Source organism: Vulpes vulpes, chromosome 12, assembly GCF_048418805.1.
Source record: "Vulpes vulpes isolate BD-2025 chromosome 12, VulVul3, whole genome shotgun sequence".
NCBI lineage: Eukaryota > Metazoa > Chordata > Mammalia > Carnivora > Canidae > Vulpes > Vulpes vulpes.
The window spans coordinates 107,029,957-107,050,526 of NC_132791.1; the positions used below are offsets into that span (position 1 = coordinate 107,029,957).

The window sequence follows — 20,570 nt, forward strand, 5'->3', positions numbered from 1 at the left end:
CTGACCACGTTAGTATTGTATTTGCCACAGGTGCACCGTAGTGTTGTATTTGCTGAATTATCTATCCATTCTGAAAGCAATTCAGTATTTCTTATTCCTTCCAAGAAAAACTGCATCCCATGATGCTGTACCATATTCAGAGTTTTGCTTGGCACTGACCCCCCTCCCCTCCTTAAAGTGCCTAATTTAGCTCTGTTGCTGTGGGGGTTTTGATTTGGAGGCTCTCAACCTTTATCCTCCAGGACTTAGGTCGACTCAAGTGCCAATATTCAGACTTGAGATTTGGGAGGTGGTCTAAACATTTACTCCACAGGCGAGAAGGGGAAGAAGGAAAAGATCTTCTCGAAGCTGCCCAATCTAAGAAGTGAGATGAGTAGACTGTTTCCATGGCTAATGGCCAGGCCCTAGGACAGCGAAGAACTCTCCTGGTGGACTGTGTGGACAGTTGAGGTGGTGCCTTCCTTGAAGTGTCCCATTTTCACAAAAGGGGACACTGCTTCTCAACAGGATGGTTGGGTGAGGAGCATGGGGGATCCTTCCCCATCTAGAAAACCTCTGATGCAAAGGATGCAAATGAGCCCCTGACCCCGCCCCTGGGCCGTTGTTGTCTGCCATTCCAGGAAGTGCATGTCAATCAAAGCTTGACAGGGGAGATAGAGCATTTTATTTTGGAAGCCAGAAGTTTGAGAACAATGACTGGAATTTCCTCTTTCTGTCCAGCAAGGGCTGTTTGTCACTGGGGAGATAAAAGTCCAGGGGTAGGGAATAAAGGTTATCGGGAACAGCGCAACACAGAGCCGTGTGGGGGGGCGCCGCGGGAGGAGGGCTTATGGAGGAAATCTATTTCAATGCCTGTCATTGAGTTTCCATTAAAAGAACATTCAGTTAGGAATTCAAAAATAATTTAATCTCCCCAGCCAGATGCACCCAGCTGGACTCCTTGGAGCCGAGCCCTGCAGACAGGGAGCTCTGCACCGGGGCTGGAGGGCCCAGGGACTGGAGAGGGTCACTCCTGCGTCTCCAGCCCATACATCCTTGACTGCCGGGGGTGTTGTACAAGACGGTGGCATCTGTCAGGCTGGTGAGACACCCGGAGACCTGGGCTATGGCAGGAGAAATTTAACGCCAGGGACTACTTATTGAGTTCCTCCCATGTTGTAGGTTTTGTTCTAAGAGCTCATATACATCACCTTTAATTTCCCCAATGATTCTATGAGGTACTACTTTTACATTTATTTGTCACTTGAGGCAGCTCAGGTAAGGAGCTTGTCCAGAATTACCTGCTAGGAAATAGCAGGGCTGGGATTCAAACTCTGATCTGTCTCGAAAGACCACGTGTGGAAAGCTGATCAAGTCAGCATCCTGCCATAGGCCCCCCATCTGAGAGGACTCACCAGGTCCATCAGACATTTACCTTGAACCCAAGGATAGTCAGCACATGTCCCTGGTCCTGCCTTATGCTTTGGGAGAAACCCCTCATTACTTAGCCCTTGGCTAGTAGTTCATAAACCTCTCTGGACTTACCACGTCCTAGGAAGAGGTAGCGTTTAGCCAGGGCCTCTGGGTAACCTGCTAGGTCAGCATCTGGAAATATCATGCGTATCCTGAACATCTGCCCAGCCTGTTGGTGCAACCTACCTTCCTATATCTATATATATGCTAAATATACGTGTATATGTGTTGTTTTATTTTGATCTCTCAGTAGTCTTTCATCGGAGGTAGAGACAGGTGTGATTCCCATTTTGACAGATGGGGACATGGAGCCTCTGTTATCCCTGGAGAACACTGTCTACGTTTTCCACTTACCTCTGTGTTTCTGGCACCGACACGGTGCCTCACATGGCCAATAAGTGGTTTTTGAATCAGCGAATGAATGAATGAAGGATTTGCTCAAGTCAATATGGTTAGTGGTGGATTTGCAGCAACAGCCATCCAAATGATGTTTGACAAGTTACCTCGTTCACGAGTGGAGGGGCCTTGACAGATGGCTAAATTTTACGTATGATGAAATTTTTATGATGTGTAAAACTGAGGTTTGAAATAGGGTGAAGGAGAGAATTAAATGAAGTAATAGACATAAGCATCCCTTTATAAAAAGCAAATGACTAGTGACGTGGCAAAACAGGGTGGGAGCATGGGTTTGGAGCCGAGGAGCTGAAGGGGAGAACACTGGTCCACAGGGTGGACCCTGGCTGGGGCTTCCTGGACAGAGAAAACAGAGGGGAGGGGGGCTGTGACAGGGGCCAGGGGAAGCCACCAGATAAAAGCAATAGGCCCAAGGCCTCCTGGATATTGGATAAGCTACGAGTTGGGGAATTTGAGTAGGATCCTGGTGCCTGGGACTTCAACCCAACAGATGCTCACTGGCGGCCTACTGTGAGCCAGGGCCTGGGGATGCAGGAATGAGGAATGAAGGATGGTTTCTCCGGGTGCTGTAAAGCATCCCGAGGGCCTCAAACCAACTCTGATGCACCAGGGCTGAGTTGGAAGACTGCTGATTGCGAGGAAAGTGATTTTCTCGCCTGATGCCACGTGCTTTTTTTTTTTTTTTGCCACGTGCTTATAGTAGTTTCCATATATGATATTGACATGACTGTTGGCAATAAGACTTTAGTTTTGAAATTAATTGGTATTAAAAAATTCTTTATAATATGTCCTGCCACTGATATGCAGTCAAAGACTGTGTTTTTTTTTTTTTAATTTTATTTATTTATCCATGAGAAACACAGAGAGAGAGGCAGAGACACAGGCAGAGGGAGAAGCAGGCTCCATGCCGGGACCCCGATGCGGGACTCGATCCAGGGTCTCCAGGATCAGGCCCCGGGCTGAAGGCGGGGCTAAACTGCAGAGCCACCCAGGCTGCCCTGTTTTTTTTTGTTTGTTTGTTTTTGTTTGTTTTTTTAATATTTTATTTATTTATTTGGCAGAGAGAGAGAGCCCAAGTAGGCAGAGTGGCAGGTAGAGGGAGAGGGAGAAGCAGGCTCCCTGTAGATCCTGGGACCCCAGGATCATGACCTGAGCTTAAAGCAGACCTTGAGCCACCCAAGCACCCCAACAAATGGTTTTAAAGTTACTGGGAGGGCAGCCCGGGGGGCTCAGCGGTTTGGCGCCTGCCTTTGGCCCAGGGTGTGATCCTGGAGACCCAGGATCGAGTCCCGCATTGGGCTCCCTGCACAGAGCCTACTTCTCCCTCTGCCTGTGTCTCTGCCTCTCTCTCTGTGCATCTGTCTCATGAATAAATAAAGAAAATCTTTAAAAAAAATTTTAAAAAATAAAATTACTTGGAGTAGTTCTTCCCTCTGTGACTACATACTTGGCATAGAGTTAGGTTCTTTTGTTCCACGTTTTTATTTCCAATTATTAGAGCTGGTTTATTGTTTCCCTTTTTGATTTAACTGTTTGATTAATCATGCAAAGAATTCATATGGTTTCAAAAATCATAGGATGGAGTATAGAAAATTCATTGCTATTTCTGTGCCCTCCCTATTCCCTTCCTCTTACAGAAAGGTGACTGTTCTTATTAGTTTCATCACGCTACCGTTTCACTTTGAAAATATAAGCAAAACATACATATTTATATCCCTCCAGTCTTACACAAAGGGTAGCATTCTAGTTTTGTTCCCTTAACAGTATATCCTTCAGGTCACTGTGTTAGGATAACTGCTGACGATACCAACATTGGTGGGATCCTCTTCTTCACTTTCCTTCTCTGGCTTTTGCAGAAGTTGTTGGAATCCTACTCCAGAGGCCCCTAGCCCTGCAGTCCTGGGCCTGAGAGATTGTGGATGTGCCTGTTTTGCATTCCTAAAAGACTGCCTCCCTTTGCAGAGGGCCTGCAGGGCTTACTCTGCCTATGAGCTTGGGCCCCCAGAAGCAGGGTTCTCAGCAGGGAACAAACTGGCTGGGACTAACAGTTCTCTAGGGATCAAAACCCCCTGGAATTTTGGCTGGTTCGAAAGTCAGAACAGGTGCCCTCAAGGAAAACATCCTCATTCTTGTACATGGTCTGGGGTCTCTGGTGGGGGGTGGGGGGTGGGAGGAGAGGTAAGAGGGGGAGGGGATTCAGTTCTCAGGGCATTCTGGGTAATCACTTTTGATTAGGCGTCAGAGGGACTCTTTGGAGGTTGGGATGGGGGTCATGGAACCCACCCTTGTATGCAAAATTTCATGCATGAGTATTAAAATTAAAACAATTAAATGAATTAAATAAATACAGTGCTCAAATGAAGTATGAAAAAAGTCCTGAGGGAGGTAGAGGTAGGGGAAGGCTTCTTCAGGATGGCACCCGAGTGGGCTTAATGCTTGGAGGAGATTTGACACAGGCGGAGGGGAGGTGTAGAGAGGTGGGTGAGCGGGTGGGCAGGTTAGCCCCAGGCTAACAGGAGAACAGGATGTACATTTGCATGGGGCTTCTGGGAGGTGACAGGCTGGTTTACACGGTGGCAGTACTGGCGTGCAGCGTGGAGGCAAGTAGCAATTCATGGTCAGGAGTCAGAGGTTTGGTGTCAGCCCTGAGTTTGAATCTTGACTCCATCAGTCGACCACAGAAGTCTCCGGGGGGCAAACACATGAAGAAATGAATATTTTAGAAATGTAGCTTTGGTATTGGTGTAGGATGGATTGGAGGGAAAAAATTGGAGGTGGAAATTAGCTTTCAAGGCGGGGGGGGCGGTGGTGTGTGTGCCACCATTCTCATTTTTCGGGAGAGCGGGGGAAACATGCTCAGAGACCCTATCTATGACTTGTTGGGGTCACCGAGCTACAGATGAGAAAGCAAGAGGCAGAGCCCAGGGGTTCTGTTTTCTAGTTAGTTCAGTGCTCTTCCCTGGGCCACCCCAACCCTCAGGCCCAGGCATCACTGTTCCTAAAAGAAAGCTCCCCAGGAAGGTCGCAACGGAGATCAGGAGATTGCTTGTCAGGACCAGAGGGTAGGGAGTCTGAGTCTGGGCCTCAGAGAAGGCACCACACACTTGGACTGTGTCCTTGGGGGACGCAGAGGGCACCTGCATCTTTGCACTTGGTATTCAAAGAGCGGAGGAAGACAGGGAGAGGCCTGTCTCCATGGTCACAGAAGGGACTTCAGAAATCCCGATGAAGCAAAAAGTAGGCGATTCACTAATTAGCAGGCCCTTGGGACCCTGAGCAACGCTGGCTTCGGTGACAGGGACCATAATTTTCTTGACGGCCCTGTCCATTCCCCACATCACAACCTGCATCTGTGACCACCTCTTAAGGACATGCCCTGATGAAAGCATGAAAGAAAAATAAATGTAGGTAAGAACGAAAGAGAGTTTGAAGGCAGGAAGTGCAGCGTGAAGTTGGGTGGCTTTGAAGGCTCACAGACCTGGCCAAGCTCAGCTCTCCCATTTACCCACCATCGTATCCAAAACTAGTTCTTAACCTTTCTAAACCTGTTTTTTTCCCCCCAGTTGTAAATAATGGGAATTATTATCTATGTTAAAGAGTCACTGGAAGGACAATAGTGTGAAATGCTATGTGACATGATAGTAGGGGAAGCGCTGAGCACAGCACCCACTGTAGGCTCCCGCTGGACGGTAGCGGCCTGCTGGTAAGTGATGGCTTTGCTGATGATGCGCAAGGAGGAGGGAGTGGTTTGTACCCCCCACCCCCCTCCCTCACCCCCGTGCCCTTTTACCCTGTGCCTGAGCCTCATCATCCCTCGCTCCTTCGATTCCAGCCTTTGCTTTCTGTTCCCAGCCTTGAACTTAACTGAGGAGAGGTAGCTCGCCTTCCTCCCATCCCTCCCCTCTGCGTCCCCTGCACAGGCATCGAATCCTAGAGGCTTGGCAGTGAGCAGGACCCGCGATCCGGTTCCTGATCCTACCCTGTTATCTTGCAGGGAGAGAAACCAAAAGCTCCAGAAGGAGATGACTTGTTCACCATGTCTTAACGGCCCTGGGAAAGCGGCAGCACGTGGCTAGGAAAGGAGAAACAGGGGATATTACTGAACCGACCAGAGAGGAAGTCTGAAGGGAAGGGACCCTACAGCAGCGGTCTGTCCTAGGGTAGCGCTGTGCGCCCCTGGCCAGGAGGTGGCACCATACACCTCCAGATGGCAAAGTGACAGTGGCCGGTGGAAAGGCCTCCGCAGCTCAGGGCAGAGAGGGGCTTTGGCAGGCCCCAGGAGCTCTTTAATAGGCCTTATGTTTAGGGTATTTTGCTGAGATACTAAGATACCTGGGTCACCCAATCACGGCCGTGCTGACAAAATGTCAGTGAAAACGTTTTCGTTTGCAAAATGAAAATGTGACATAAAAGTTTATGACACGAGAGAGATTAGGATGGCACTAGAGAAAGCTGTTATTTATTTATTTATTTATTTATTTGGCTTTATTTATTTATTCATGACAGAGAGGCAGAGACACAGGAAGAGGGAGAAACAGGCTCCATGCTGGGAGCCCAATGTGGGACTCGATCCTGGGTCTCCAGGATCAGGCCCTGGGGCAAAGGCAAATGCTCAACCACTGAGCCACCCAGGCATCCCAAAGCAGTCATTTATTAAGAGTCCGCTAGAGCTGAGATGCTGCACATTTTCTCTACAGAGAAAGCTGAATTCATATTATTATTCCCCATCTTACAGATGAGAAGACTGAGGCTTACCCAAGGTCCACATGGGGGTGTTGAGGGCAAAGCTGGTACACACCTGTGTGTTACACATTTATATTTATTTGCTTATTTATTTATTTATTTATTTGAGAGAGAGAGAGAGAGAGAGAGAGAGAGAGAAGCAGAGTCCATGCCGAGCGCAGAGCTTGATCTCACAACCCTGAGATCATGACCTGAGCTGAAATCAAGAGTCGAATGCTTAACCAGCTGAGCCCCCCAGATGCCCCGTATTTGCCCACTCCATCCTCACAACAACCCTGGAAGACAGAAAAGACCCATGCGCACAAGCGCGGGTCATGGGCTTTCCCCAATAACAGGCCAATTCCTGTCCCCTGGAGGCCTGGTTACGATCCCGACTCTTCCAGCGGCCCTCCTTGTGACTTTGGCAAGTGACGGAACCTCTGAGTCTTAGCTTTCTCCTCTTAAGACGAAGATAATAACAAAGTTGTACAGAAGATCAATGGGGAAAACCTATGAGAAAACAGTGTCCATGATAAAGCAAGATTCTCTTTTATGGGATTATTTTTACTGTAGGCATCTAGCGGCTTAAATCATAGGAAGACGTACACAAGGCTATGTGTCTCCGGATTATTGGGAGTGACGAAAAACCCAAGTGTGCCACCATCGGGAAATGGGTTAAAAGCAGCGTGGACCACGCTGGAGTGTGATAGCGTGCTACTCCCAGCACATGCTGGGCACTCGGCGAGGTCCTGGGCGGGCGCTGGAAACCAGGATACACCGGGAGCATCACGGAGCTCGTGTCCTAGAGGCAGTGGCAGGAAACGCAGGTGTCGAAGGGGCGTCTGAGGCAGGAGAGCCTGTAAGGAACAGACGTGAAGGTGAACCCCGAGGCATTGGGGAAGAGTTAGCCAGATGATGGGAGGCAGAGGGCAAGGATCAGGAGACGGGGGGTGCTCCTGGGTTACATCCGGAGTCCAGGGCGTGAGAGCACAGCGCATTACTAATCACATCTACGAAACACTGTGATGGTTTTAGACAATGCTCCCCAAATGCCAAGTGAAAGAAGTGGGAACTGAAAATGATAAACACTTTAATGTTTTAAAATTTAAGTCGCTATATGTTGGCAAATTTTGAACACCAATAAAAAATAAATTTATAAAATAAACATAATAAAGAAAAATGAAATTTAAGTCGCAGGTATTTTTAAAAACGTACAATTTTGTTGCACACATATATGTATATACACATATTTATATGTATGCGTGTATGCACTTGAAGACTCAGAAGTAACCACAAATCCACTCATTCATCCACTCAGTCACCAAATGTGCTGTGAGGGCCGACAGTCCTGGAGACGACAATGAAGACTGCACCCCGGAGCTGCTCTGACCCGCGGGGAAGAGCCAGCTATGCAAAGACACGAGAGGAGAATATTCCCGGCTGGTGGTCCTCAACTTGGGGCACACACTGGCACCATCTGAGGAGCCTCAAAGAATACTAAAGCTTGCCGCCCCCCACCTCCACTTTCTGATTTAATTCTGTAGGGAGACAACCTGGCCATTAGGATTTTTCACGCTTAATAGGGATTTTTACCCGCTTTCCTGGAGCCGCTAATTATACAGTGAGGCTGAGAACCACTGGTTTAGGTGGAAGCAAGTGGAAGTGATTCCCGGTCATTATCTGATCATCTTTGGGTGGCGGCATTTCTTTTATAACCATGCATTTTTTTTTAACAATAATTTTAAGCAGAAGAGAACTCAGAGCAAATGCATATAGTATAGTATCTATAGTAATGCATATAGTATCTATATAGCAAATGCATATATAGCAAATGCATTATAGGACCGATAAAGGTCCAGGGCTTGCCTAGACCTAGGACATTTGAATTCTAACTGCTGCGGATCCAATAGCAATGCCATCGTGGGCAAATTTTCTTACCTCTCTGGGCCTCAAGTTTATCCTATTTCTAGAATGAACTCCTCAATTCCATGACTCTATGAACTGGAGCTCTGAGTAAGCAAGAGCCAGCGGAGGCCTCAATAGTTAGAAACCTGACTCCGCGCGAGAGGATGTCTCTAAACATCCAGAATTCTGGAGGATCTTATCAGATGCTTCTTTTGTTTTTTTGATGCAGTTTTCCCGTAAACCAGATTTCTGGGGTTTTCTGATGCTGGCTCTGAATGAACCACGGAAAGACGAACCATGCCCTGCTCTTGGTCTCCTTATGTCCCAGCCTGACCACTCTGCAATCCTCCCCATCCCGATACCGCCACAGTGTCTCTGAGGCCCTGCGTAGAATCGTCCAGGGCCAGCTGGCGAAAATACCTCCTATTTGGCCTCTGAAATTTGCCAAGGCTCTGCCCACATTTCCCAGAATCGTTCCTTCGCCTCTTTCACTTTCCCCTCAAAGAACACAAACCCCAGGAGCCGGGCACTCAGGTCTTTCCTCCAGCCGTACCACATTCTTAAGGACTCGATCGCAAAGGGGAGAGGAAGGAAAGACAGGCTCCAAGCGTTTATTTCTTTTCTGTTTGCTGCTTGCGTTCTGGCTGTGGTCCAAGCCACTGGTGCGGGGCGCTCGCCCGTGGGCTGGTGTCTGCTAAGAGGACAGGGAGCCGTGGTGCGAGGCAGTGGGCAGGGCTGAATCTAGGTTCCTGTCCTGGCCCTGCGACAGAGGACCTGCCACTTCAGTGTCGTACGTCTCTCGGGAGGGTCCAAGTTACAAGAGCCAATTGGGAGCATCTCTTTCCAGTTCCAAGTTCAGAGTCTTCACGTGGTAGCTTGAAATTGGCTATAGTGCAAGTATTTACACCCTGGAAATCAGCAAAGTCTACAAATCAGGACCCTACCGCCAACCCTTTTAAGAGAGCCGCTCGTTACCCATGTACCAGCGCATGGTGGAGCGTGTGTGCCAGGCCGAGCTGTGCCCGTAGTCACCTGAGGGCATTCGTTGGAAGCGCGGTGGGCCCCCCACTGCAGACTCTGGAATTAGAACCTTCAGGTGCCTGCGGGGATGGCAAAGGCCTATAGGCCCGAACTGGCTTTCCGATGAGCTGTGGAGTCGAGGAAGTATAGATCCTTAAAGATGATTTTCCGCTCACATAAAAGCTCTGCTTCTAGTTGCCACCCGATGTGGTCACAGGCTACGTGGCCAAAATACCTCCTATTTGGTGTTCGGTGTGGCTACAAGCGATAATCGAATCATCCACTACTAAGCCACCTTTTTCTTGAAATCTGGGGACAGCTTTGCTCCTGATGGAGCCCGCTGATGTGTTTCTACCTTGACAAGGCCATCCCTGCTCCCCAGGTCTCACGGCAACCTGACGGTGGGATGGGAGGTCCCTGTGATGCGCGGGTCCTCACTAGTGATGCTGGGGCTCTGTGCAGGCAAAGTTTGCTTTCAGAAGTGACCTCTCAGGGGAAAGAGCACAGGGCGTAGTGAGGTGCCTACTGATGCCCTTCCGTGTCCTGGGTTCCCTCCGGGATTGGAAAGTCAGCCTAGCCCCTCAGAGGCTGGCCTGCGGCCTGTTGCTTGTGCCACGTTGGACTTAATGGCAGCTCTTGCTATGATCTGGGAAGGAGAGGGAATTGCTGCCAAAGAGAGACAGAGACAGGGATGTTTTTAAGTGTCTTGAAATTCTACTTTACAACCCTCGGGACGCTGCCAGCGAACAGACCACGGGCTCAGTAGCAGCCACCAGGAATGTCTTCTCGAAGCAAGAGGATGCTGGGTTGCGGAGGTGTTGGTAACCTCTAGCTCAGCCAGGAGGAGCACCATATCTGTAAGAGGAGGACTTCGGAGCTGGGGGCTTCTCCTCTGATCCCTCACCTGCCTCTGTGAGCACCGCCCTAAGCCCTCTTAGGATCTGACCTTGACAGGAATGGTTTCCTGCATTGTTCTCTCTCTGATTTCCTTCTTATCCCTCTTTCTTCCTGGCCCCAGCTTCTCTACCTGCCTTCCAGAATCGCCCTGGGGATGGCCCTTCCTGCTTTGTGTGCCCCCTCATCTTTTTCAGCCTCCAGCCTCCAGCCCTATGCCCTTGGCATTGGGCAACGGCCTCTGGTGCCCTCTCTTCTCTCCTGGGCATCCCCAGTCACCCCTGACTCCTGAGAAGCAGGTTCCGGACCTGGAGAGGCAAGAGGGGACTGCTCAGAGCCTGGGGATAGGAGTGGGAGCCTCCGGGTGCCCCCTGAGAGGCTGTCTGACCCTGATCCTGGGGGCAGGAGGCCGGGGCAGAGTCTGCACCTAGAATGGGACAGAGGGACCTAGGGGGTGTCAAAGTTTTAGGCCACTCCTGAACTAACCCCAAATCTCACCCCTAATTAGGTCATCTTCTCCAGAGAGCGACTTGCCTCCGGCCAGGTCCTGTGGGCCTGGGTCTGGACAGGGGAGCCTGGCATGTGCCTCGCCTGCTCCCCGCAGCACCCCCTCGCTGGCAGCGCCCCCCAATCTTCGCAGCACCCCCTTGCCCACAGCATCCTGTTGCCTGCAGCGCCCCTCTTGCTCCCCACAGCACCTCCTTGCATGCAGCACCCTGTCGCCTGCGGTGCCCCCCCACTCTCCACAGCACCCCCTTGCCTGTGGTGCCCCTCCCCCCGCAGCACTCCCTAGCTCGCAGCACCCCTTGCCCGCAGTGCCCCCTCTGCTCCCCGCAGCACCCCCTCGCCAGCAGCACCCCCTCGCCTGTGGTGCCCCCCTTGCTCCCTGCAGCACCTCCTCGCCGGCAGCAACCCCTTGCCTGCAAATCCTGTCTCCTGCGGCGACCGCCCTGCTCCCCAGAGCACCCCCTTGCATGCATCACCCTGTTGCCTGCGGTGCCCCCCTGTTCCCCACAGCACCCCGTGGCCCACAGTGCCCCCCACCGTCCACAGCACCCCCTTGCCTGCGGAGCGCCCCCTGCTCCCCGCAGCACCCCCTTGCATGCAGCACCCCGTCGCCAGCGGCGCCCCCCCAGGTCCGCCCCCTCCCCCGCCCCCCCTCCCCCCTCCCCCTGCGCCCTCGGGTGCAGCGGACGGGCTGAGCCCTGAGCCCGAGCCGGCTCCGGCTGTCTGCGCGCCCGCTCCAAGGCAGCGGGGTGAATGGCCGGCATCCAGCCCCGCCGGCAACTTGAAAATAAAAATAAAGCAGAGAGAAAAGAAATAAATAATAAGGAGCGCGCCCGAAAGCCAAAGAAAATACAATCGCGGGGCGAGTGGCGGGGGGGGGGGGGGGGGGGGGGGGGGCTGCAGCCGGGCCTGGCCCTGGACGCGGGGCCTCTGTACCCCCCCAGGCCCCCCCCCCGCCCCCCCAGGCCACCCCCTGCGCGTCTCTGTCCTAATTGCAGAAACACAATCCGGGGCTGCCCCGCCGCGCCCCGGCGAGGCCAGGAGAGGCCTTGAGCACCCCCCTCCCGCCAGCACCCCCCAGCACCCCCCAGCACGCCCCCCGCCCCGCAACAGGGCCCGGCTTGTTCTTTGTGCGGCAAATATTTATTTTGGTTCAAGTGGACGCCTTTCCACAAAGACCACCTGGTTGTAATCAATAACACCTATTTTCAGATAATCTGCCGCTCTCTAGGCAGAGCCCACGGCGCTCACCCAAACAGAGACCTTTTCAAAGGGCATTTTAAATGGGCTGGATTCAGCCGGCTGGAGGAGGGACCCGGCTGGGGGGGAGGGGGGGCCGGGGAGCCCCGCGGACCTGGGTGGTCAGGCCCTAGCGCCCGGGCGCTGCCAGGTGGCCCTCTCCCCTGGGACCCTGATGGGGGCGGGGAGAGCTTCCAGGAATGTTTCTCCAAACAAATGAAAACCTTTCTTTGGTGGGCCAAATGTTGCTGCGGAGGCAGGCTTCTAGAAACTCTGACAGCAGCTTCCCCTGCCTTCCAAAAGAGCATCTCCTTGTCCAGTCGGGGTTTGGGCAGAGGCGCCTCACCTTGGCCAGCCTCAGAGGAGGGCAGGGCTTCCCGCACGTTCCTCGCAAAGTGAGCATCAAGCCAAGACCATCTCCCAGGACAGCCATTCATGCAGGAATCCGTGCTCATCACCTACCTGGGGCTGCCCGGTTCCAGGGCTCGAGGGCCAGGATGCAGCCTGGAGCAGAATGGATAAAACCCTGCCCTCCTGCAGCTTAGGTTCCAGTGGGGAGAGACAGACAATAAAGGCCAAATACTCAAAGAGTGAGGTGTATTCCAGAAAAAAGAGAGTATATGGAGATTGCTTTGAAAACTGTAAAGTGCTTTGTGTTTCAGCCCTGAGGGGGAAACGGCTCTCTGGGCTGCTTTGTCTCCTCTGTGGCAGGTACCGAGGAGATGAGTGCACGCCAGTGGACAACCCCAAGAGTCAGAAGGTGCTGCAGGTTCCATCACATTTCAGGTGGAAACAGCAAGCCTGGGTTCAAGTCCACCTACTAAGGTAATTTCAGAGCCTTGGAATCCTCGACCACAAATCAGCTCAGTAACACCCACCTCACTGGGGTGCTGTAGTATTAGATGAAAACCCATAACCGACTTCACCCACTGATACTTCCTTCCTCTCCAAGAAGCCATGTTTTAGTTTAGGTCCAGTGGTGATGTAGTATCCTGGTGTAAAATGGCATTTTTAGACTTTTCATAACATAATTTAAGATTCCAGGTGGAGCATGGAAACCAAATGTGTCCTGGAAGCTGAGGCTGGGGGTTGCTTTCATAGGAGACGCTGGGCTGGGTCGTTCCGCACTTGGTGTCATCCTGACTCTGGCAGGAGGGATGGCCTAGGCCAGCCAGTCTGGGTGCCTGCCATGCCCACAGCCCCACTCAGGGAGGAGCCAGGGCTGCTCTGTAACATGTGACTCTCTGGGTCACCGCCGTGGGGCCCTGACCCAAGGACAGCTAAGCCATGAGCTTCAAGTAAGCCTTGAGGTGCTTTGAGTGAGGTGACAATAATTAGCTTAGCAAGTAAATAACTCGGCAGACCTCTCAAACAATTTTTTAAAAGATTTATTTATTTATTTGAAGGGGTGGGGTAGGGGCAAAGGGAGAGGCAGAGAGAAACTTTAGCAGACTCCGTGTTGAGCGCAGAGCCCGGCAAGGGGCTCCATCCCACCACCCCAGGATCACCACCCAAGGTGAAACCAAGAGTTGGTCGCTCAACTGCTCAACCCACTGCACCACCCAGGCACCCCTCTCCATCATTTTAACGGGCATATGGAGAGACGGAGGCGTGTGGTAGTGGAAGGACACAAAAGTGGATGTGAAGAAGGTATCTTGGTCATGGGAACTGAGAAGCATCTTCTCTTGACTTCCTTGGGCTCTAGTAGCTTTCTTATTCCAGGCTCCATGAGGCTGGCTGTCCATTTTTGCAGACACCCACCTCCCTCATCGCCATGGGTGTTTTAGAGTGAGTTCCCAGTACCTCAGGGACTCTGAATGAGCGCCTGTCCCTTATGACACAAAGATCTACCTTCTGTGAGATCTGTCTGCATAAGGTAAGGATGCTCCTTAACCATATATGGCCAGTGTGGGGGATAGGCAGATAATGGGCACAATGGCATTAAAACCTCTGGAGATAAAACCATTCAAAAGACTTGTCCTAAAAAAAAACAAAAACAAAAACAAAAACAAAAGACTTGTCCTTTAATCAGTTACTAAGGGCTTCCAAGCTATCATCCCGAGAAATAACTTCTCATGTCCTAATGCTGTTTTCTCCATCCTTAGAGATAGCTGGGAATTGGTCCTGGCTGGGCCTGAATTTATGTCACTGTTCTTCATCAAGAACGTGGCTTTGTCCCTCTGATGAGATGTCCTCGGCACTGATGGTTAGCTCGGAGCTTGCTGAGAGATGAAACTTGGGCTCAGACAACCCAGTGGGGGTGGATGGCCCCGGAAAGATTATGATAAGGAAGGGGTGAGGGACAGGAAGAAGGGTGGTGTGCTGGAATTTAGGATAATTGAATTTGCTGTGCAGCCAGCAGTAATGACCTGGGTCATCCGTTGGATCTTTGGTCGTAAATCCACTAAGATCAGGAAATTCCAGGGTTAGGCCAATCTTTCCATTTTTTTTCCCCTCAGAGATGAAGATGGTTGAGGATTTAGAGAGGAATGGTTTTCACCTTCTCAAGATGCTATGACTCTGAGTAAACTCATATTTTTGCATTTAGCTGGTTAAACTTATGTCTTAGAAGCCAAGTTATCTGTTCCTCTGGCTTTTTGTCATAGTTTCTCCCAGGAAAACCAGCAGGACTTCCTATATAAAGAACGTTTGTCCATCTGCTCTGTTACCCAAAGTGCTGGAGGTGGACTAGACTCCCTCCAGGGACCTACTGCTTGTGAATTATGAGACCTTGTTTTGACTCCAGTTTTCTCTCCATTGCTTTTTGGACATTTGCTAAGACAAAGCTGTGGAGCCATTTGTAATGAACTCTCAACAAATTGAGTAACTGATCTCCTAAAATCTAGATCTTTCTTGCAAAGTAAGACTTAACCTAAGTGCACATTCTATGCAAATGATTTTTGAGGCACCTCCAGAGTTTTCCGGAAACCTCGCAGAACAAATACTCAGAATATAAGATATTCCTCTAGGAGTGAGGTATAGGTAAGGGGCTAGCATCTTCTAGCAGAATGCAGGTCTCCTAGGCATGAAGGGCAGCTTGGGGAAGACTCTGTCTTTGGCCACAAGACTTGCTGTGGGGATGAAAATCCTTGCTTTCTTCTGCTACTCTCTCTTTTCACTCCTATCTGACCAAAATCTTCGAGGGTTGGCTTTGAGCACGAGTGGCAAGTCTAGGATTTGGTTGCTGGATTGAAGCCACTTGAAAAATTGGATCTATTGGGGTATTGTGTCTTAGATTCTGATCAGGTAATCACCAAAGTTCCTTAAAGATTCAGTGTATAAAAAAGAAGACTGCGAATCCTCTGTGATACGCTTTTGGAGGCGGATTTAAGCTACAATTTAGTTGACTTTGCTTTTCAGAATCAGTGGCAAGTTCATATTTCTTCCCTACAGACTACGTTCCTTTGGACAGAGAGTTGAAACTCTCCGCATTTTAAAGATCTCAAGGTGGATGTCTTATGAATAGTGGTTTCTGAGTAGTCATATGTTCTGTTATGATTTTTTTTAATGACAAAACTTTGAGTTACTCAGAAAAACCCTAGATAAGTAGAAGTTCCTCAAAAAGACAAAGAGCAAATGAAGGGAAAGTTGTCAGGAAAAGCTGAGGTATCTGGAAAGTATCGCTAGAGTATATGTGATACCTGATTAAACATTTCTGGAAGTCAGAGCCTCAAGACAATATAAGAATCAGTGGGGAAGGAAATGCTACATCTTCTGGGGAAACCAATGAATGACAGACAATGACTTGGTAAAAAAAGAAAAAAAGAAAAAAAAAAGAAAATTGCCAGCAAATTATAAGAGTGCTCTGGTCTTATACTTTTACCATATCTCTCATGTCTTTATTTTCTCTCTATGTCTCTGGAGTTAACCAGAAAGTCGTGGTGCAGACACCTCACCCTGCCTCTCAGACCTGCTGGGCAGCTGGGCTCCGATGCGTTCTGGTCGGCAGGTGCAGTCTGACAAACAACAGACCCATGTATCAGATCCTTCTATAAAGCCAGGCACTTGCTAGGTGCGAGGAATTAAAAAGAAAACATTAGGCCCAGCAGTTCCTATCCTTCCTGTCTTTATAGTCTAATGGAGGACACAGACCTTCAGATATAAAATAGATTCTGGGTCTTAGCCCAGCTCAATAGCCAAAAGTAATTAAAAAGTTGATTCCATTCTTCCTAAAAAACATTTATGGCATATCCCAGAGCATTGTTTTTTCACACTGAGTATCCATCTCTCCCCCCACCCCCATTCCAGTCTCTCCCCTGGATACCTAGCACAAAACTATTTGCTTCATTTTATGCCCATCCCCAACTAGCTCCTTAGTCTCTCTGGCTAAATCCTCTACTCTTCTCTCCTTTCTCTTACTGTTCTCTAGAATCTGCGTGTCAGAGATGTAGGTGTGTGTGTGTGTGTGTGTGTGTGTGCGTGAATGCAGAGACAGGCAGAGACCACACATTAGTGAGGTTTGGAGCCCCTTGTCCTCCCCCCACGGCCAAAAGATACACACATGCAGTGAGCTATGTGCGGTTTGAAATGTATATTTACAGATCTTCTCTTTATCTGCTTCTCTTCCCTTTTCTCTTTCCCTCTCTCTTCCCATTCATTTCCTTTCTCTCCAGAAGTATTTATTCTTGAAGCCATACGGGGGGAACAGAGCAGGCCAAGTATCAAAGTGCACTGGTAGCAGGGCCTGCCCTGGGTGAGGAGGGCACCATGTGGAGGAAAGACAGTGGCCGTGGGGGACTGGGGTGTGACCTGTCGTGAGAGGCAGGGCTTGAGCAGAATGAGGAGGGTGTCCTTGCAGAGGGGTGACCTGGCTTGGAGTGTCAGGGCTTGGACTGGGTGAAGAGGACATCTATCCGGAAGCACAGCCTGGTGTAGGGTAAGGAGGGAGCACATGGTGAGGTGGCCAGAGTGGGAACTGGGAGCGGGGAGGGGGGGCAGCAGAGATGGACACGGTCACTTGCAGGAGAATTGATAAGTAAGTGCATATATTCTGCTTAATGGAAACCATGTTTCTCATTGTCAAATAAGGGAATTACAATAAGGAAGGGGAAAAACTAGGTGAACCCTGTGGTGTTAGATCAGAAATGGCTGCATCTGCGTGAACTTCGGGTTTTCAATATGAATAGATAAAGAAATAAATACGGATACCAATGTCTAAGCATATGTGATGGTTATTTTTATGTGTCAATTTGACTGGGTGAAGTGTTGCCCGGATAGCTGGTAAAACATTATTTCTGGGTGTGTCTGTGAGGGTGTTTCTGGGAGAGATTAGCATTTGATACAGTAGACCAGAGGAAAGATCTTCCTCACCAGTGTGGGTGGGCACCATCCAGTCTGTTGAGGGCCAATCTGAACAAAAAGGGGAAGAAAGGGTAAATTCTTTTCCTCTGCTTCATCTGAGACATCCACCTTCTTCTGTCCTCAGACACCAGCACTCCTGGTTCTCAGGTTTTCAGAATCGGCTTGGGACTTACATCATTGCCCCCCCCACCCCATTCTCTGGCCTTTGGACTGACTCAGATTGAATTACATCACTGGCTTTCCAGGCCCATCAGCTTGTTTCTCTGGAGAACCCTAACGGGATATGTGTGTATATAGATCTCTTTCTGTTGTGTCTATGTAATGTATGTGTATGTAGGTACAAATGTTGCCTAGCTCTGTCCCCTGAAAAGGTCCAGGAGCAGTGATGCTACAATAGCAATGAGCACACCTAGCACCGAGATATTGGGTTCTAAATATCATTTCCCATTAAAAAGAACCTTTTCTCCAAGAGATCCTAAGAGGAAACAATAGATTTCATGGTTAGGACAAGGAGCCTAAAATATGTTGCTGGAAAAACAAGGAAGTGCTCAAAGATCGCTTGAGCAGATCAAAGGACATATCAAGGGAACATATCAAAGGACACACAAGCCAGCTTAAATGGCATCTCACTGGAACAAGTGCATCACCAAATCAAACAATGATAGGAACATATATCCAGCAGATAAAATAAGAAACCATGAGTCTCTAGCAAAATAAATGAATGAATATATTGAATTTTGAAGAGGAATATTTATGTAATTTCAAAGTACCTACCCACAAAATACTTGTTAACTGCAAAGGGGAAAAGAGTAACTGTACAGTGGACAAGACTGGAAGACACCGTAAAATGAACTTGATCAATAATGGGATAAACTGAAAGTGTGTGCCACCCATAAAGTGTGTGGAGAAAGCACTCGTCACTGCCACCAGAGATTCCTAGCCTAAATCTGATAAGGAAGAAATACCAGACATCTCCACACTGAAGGCCATTCTACAAAATAACTGGCCCAAAATACTCATAGTCGTTAAAGTCCTAAAAGTCAAGAAATGACTCAGGAGTGTCGCAGACTAAACACATGGGACAACTAAATGCAATTGGAATTACGGGCAGAATCCTTTTGCTACAAAAGGCAATAGTAGGACAATTAGCTAAGAGTACATGGTGCCTACGGGTTACGTGGGAGTGGTCGGCCCATCTTAATTTTCTGATTTTTCACGATCATATTGGATTATGTAGGAGAAATACACACTGTTTGTGTTTGTTTGTAGGAAATGCACACTGAAGGATTTGGTGTGATGGGGCATCAGGTCCGCAGCTTTGGAGTAGCTCAATAAAAAATGTCCTTCGTAAACGCAGCTCCTCCGTTAGTTTGTGACTGTTTCAAACTTTTGCAATTTTTAAAATTAGAATAGTATATTCATAATATGCATAACAATTGAGGAGTGTGATTTGACTCTATTTTATGATATCAGAGAAGAACAGAGAGCTACTTACCAAGACGGTATCTTGGATTTCCACAGTTCTTTTCGACACGTGGAACATTTTATTTGTAGTATCTCACTTAGCTCTCGTGATAGCCTTGTACAGTTAGGACTATAATCTTCGCTTTGCAGAAGGGAAAATCAAGCGTCAGATACAGCATGTTATCATCGTGAGGATAGTGGAAATGCTGGGCTTCACACCCAGGTCTCTCTGATTCCACTCCCCTTCCCTGCCCCATTCTTTATCTGTTCTTTGAACGTGTAAACGACTGGCCCACTACTGCGTCCTGCTGCCACCACAGCAAACAAAACACCGTCTCTTCTCTCATGGAACTTACAGGCTGCTTGGGGTCTTCAAACAATCGGAGCCAAGCTTACTAAGCATAAAATCCCAGCTCCAAGCCCCTATTTCTTAGCTGATTTAAAAACCCAACCCAGCATTTCTGACAAAGGGCATTTTTAGCATTCTTTCATAACAATCTCATTTTATTTGCAGCATCCCGCAGCTTGGCAGCGTGCTCGACAGACTTCAGGTGTACACAGAGCCAGTGGAGGGCAGGAGCCCAAGCGGGGCACGACGAGGGCCGGCTGGGCATGGGGGACACACGATGAGTCTCTGGAAAATCCAATTTACTCCCACTTCTCACCCATTTGGAAAATGCCTTATTGCCCACAAAACAAAATCTACCCTGCGCTCAACTCCCCGAACAAAGTGCTCACTGGTTACCGAGGATTTAATAAAAGTTCTTGGAAAAACCTAGCAAATACTAGCAGATAACAGTGATTGCGTATATACTTCCTGTACAGTAGTTAATAATAAAGGGTTTTCCACGTGTGTCATCCAGTACCTCACAGGAACTCTTGCAGGAGACGTTACTCGGCTGCCCAGGTCGGGGAAGTGCAAACGAGGTGCCCAGTAGGCGGAAGGGTCAGAATTTGAACCCAGCACCTCTGGCATTGCATCCTTGCTCATTTATCTACCTAAGTTGCCTCCCTCCTCCTGCTTAGAAAACACAGGAAGTAACGAACTCAGTTAAAATCCAGAAGGTTGGTGGAGCAGTTGTAGGTAAGTGAGTGGTCTCCCTGGAAACTTTTTCTGTTTCCCCTTAGAGCTTTTAAGCGAAGTGTAAATTGACTGTGTGCTTAGGAATTTACCAGCTCAGACAGACTGAAACAATTAGACAGGAGGCCAAGTCAGAGTGAGAGGGAGACAGACCCCAGGCACGTGAGCCGACATTCCTTTCAAAAGCTTCCCTCCGTATCCTTTTTCAATTGGCTGAAGCCCTGGAGGTTTGACTGGCTAAACCACTTCCTCTCAGAAGTGTCCGTCCCCCCTCCCAGGGGAGCCTGGGATTTGTAGTCCTGGAATCAGCTGACCTTTCATAATCCTGGAGCTGGGCTCCCTGGCTGAAGGGGTACGGAGGCAAATCCAGGAGCTTTCTATATGATGAGGTATCCAGGGTGCTTTTTGGCTTTGCAAAAAGCACGTCCTGGAGAAGAGTTGAAGTCTCTGTTTATTTACCAGAACCCAGTCCCCTGGTCCCCCTCTCTCTAGTTCTTTATTCCCCTCTTCATGTCACCCATTGATACAGAGCACCATCCTACTGCCTCCTCCTGAGGGCTTGCTGGACACA

At 49.3% G+C, this 20,570-nt stretch overlaps 1 protein-coding gene across 1 annotated transcript in view; it reads left to right on the plus strand.

Moving 5' to 3' along the window:
* KCNJ1 (potassium inwardly rectifying channel subfamily J member 1) overlaps positions 1 to 19,634 on the plus strand; it is a 52,256-nt gene extending 32,622 nt beyond the window's left edge. The window contains exon 3 of the transcript XR_011995765.1: positions 19,433 to 19,634. The gene's annotated coding sequence lies outside the window, so the exon portion shown is untranslated. The remainder of the gene's footprint in view (positions 1 to 19,432) is intronic.
* The last annotated feature ends 936 nt before the right edge of the window (positions 19,635 to 20,570 follow it).